Here is a 1584-nt window from a genome sequence, read left to right as displayed (position 1 = left end):
TCTGACCTTTCGTTTGGGTCAAATACCGGAATTTTTAATCACTTTGATTACGCGTAATTAGTATTCCCATAAATGAGGTGAAGACCTGTCAATTTCAGGGAATCCTAACTACCCCGAAATCTGGCAGATGGCGCCACCATCAACTCACGAACACGCCGGAATGAGCTTCAGAGACGGACGTTGAAAAATGGGACACCGGATGCTTCCAATGGGGTATTGCGCATGAGTGGGAGTGAGATAGCAATTTCTCTAACTGTCTCACTCCCTCCCGTTCTGAAACGGCCATCTGTGATGTCTAATGTGTGCATTTATTGATGAGTAATTGAACTCCCCCGACAATTGTTACCCTCTGAGACCTAATTGCCGACATGTCGCAGGTTATGACCTTTCTTTCGAGACGAAAAGCATAATTTTTCATGCTGTTTTTTGGCCGTAATTTGTAATTCCGTGAAACCCAATTGCTTTATTAAAATCTAGGGAATTCTGGGGATTCCGGCCTAAAAAATCGCCCTACTTCGTAGATAAGTGGGAGTGAGATATTCATTACCTTAGCTATCTCACTCCCACTTATCTACGTTTCCCGGCCATTTTTTCCCCCACAATCCCCACAATTTTCTAGATTTTCATAAAATAATTGGGTTTTACGGGAATACTAATTACAGTGAAAATCGTACATAAAAAGGTCCGATTTTGGGATCAAATAAAAGATTATAACTTCTGCCATGTCGGTAATTAGGTTTCAGATTGTAATAAAAGTGCGGCAGGGTAAAATAGGGGGTTGATGGTGGAGTAAGTGGAAGGAAAAAAATGAAGGGTTGAAGCTGGGATGACTGTGGCAGGGTAAAATAAGGGGTTGATGATGGAGTGAGTGCCTATGAGAAAATGAAGGGTTGGTAAAATGAAGGCAGGGTAAAATAGGGGGTTGGTGGTGGAATGAGTGCAAGAAAAAAAATGAAGGGTTGAAGCTGGAATGAGTGCGGCAGGGTAAAATAGGGGGTTGGTGGTAGAATGAGTGCAAGAAAAAAAATGAAGGGTTGAAGCTGGAATGAGTGCGGCAGGGCAAAATAGAAGATTGAGGGTGGAATGTGGGCAAGGGAAGAAATGAAGGGTTGAGGCTGGGGTGAGTGCGGCAGGGTAAAATAGGGGGTTGGTGGTAGAATGAGTGCAAGAAAAAAAATGAAGGGATGAGGCTGGGGTGAGTGCGCTGGGGTAAAATACGGGATTGGTGGTGGAATGAGTGCAAGAAAAAAAATGAAGGGTCGAGGCTGGGATGAACGCGGCAGGGTAAAATAGAAGATTGAGGGTGGAATTTGGGCAAGAGGAAAAATGAAGGGTTGAGGCTGCGATGAGTCTGGCAGGGTAAAATAGGGGGTTGATGGTGGGGTGAGCAGAAGGAAAAAAAATGAAAGGTTGAAGCTGGGATGAGTGCGGCAGGGTAAAATAGGGGGTTGGTGATGGAATGACTGCAAGGGAAAAAATGAAGGGTTGCGGCTGGGATGAGTGCGGCAGAGTAAAAAAGGGGGTTCATGGCAGGAGAAGGGCTATTATCGCATGCTAAACCCTCATTTCACCGGGAGGCGCTCG

The sequence above is a fragment of the Fopius arisanus genome, unplaced genomic scaffold (genome assembly GCF_000806365.1).
Source record: "Fopius arisanus strain USDA-PBARC FA_bdor unplaced genomic scaffold, ASM80636v1 scaffold00128, whole genome shotgun sequence".
In the NCBI taxonomy this organism is placed as follows: domain Eukaryota; kingdom Metazoa; phylum Arthropoda; class Insecta; order Hymenoptera; family Braconidae; genus Fopius; species Fopius arisanus.
The sequence above is the reverse complement of the archived record's forward strand: the minus strand, read 5'-3'. Positions refer to the sequence as shown.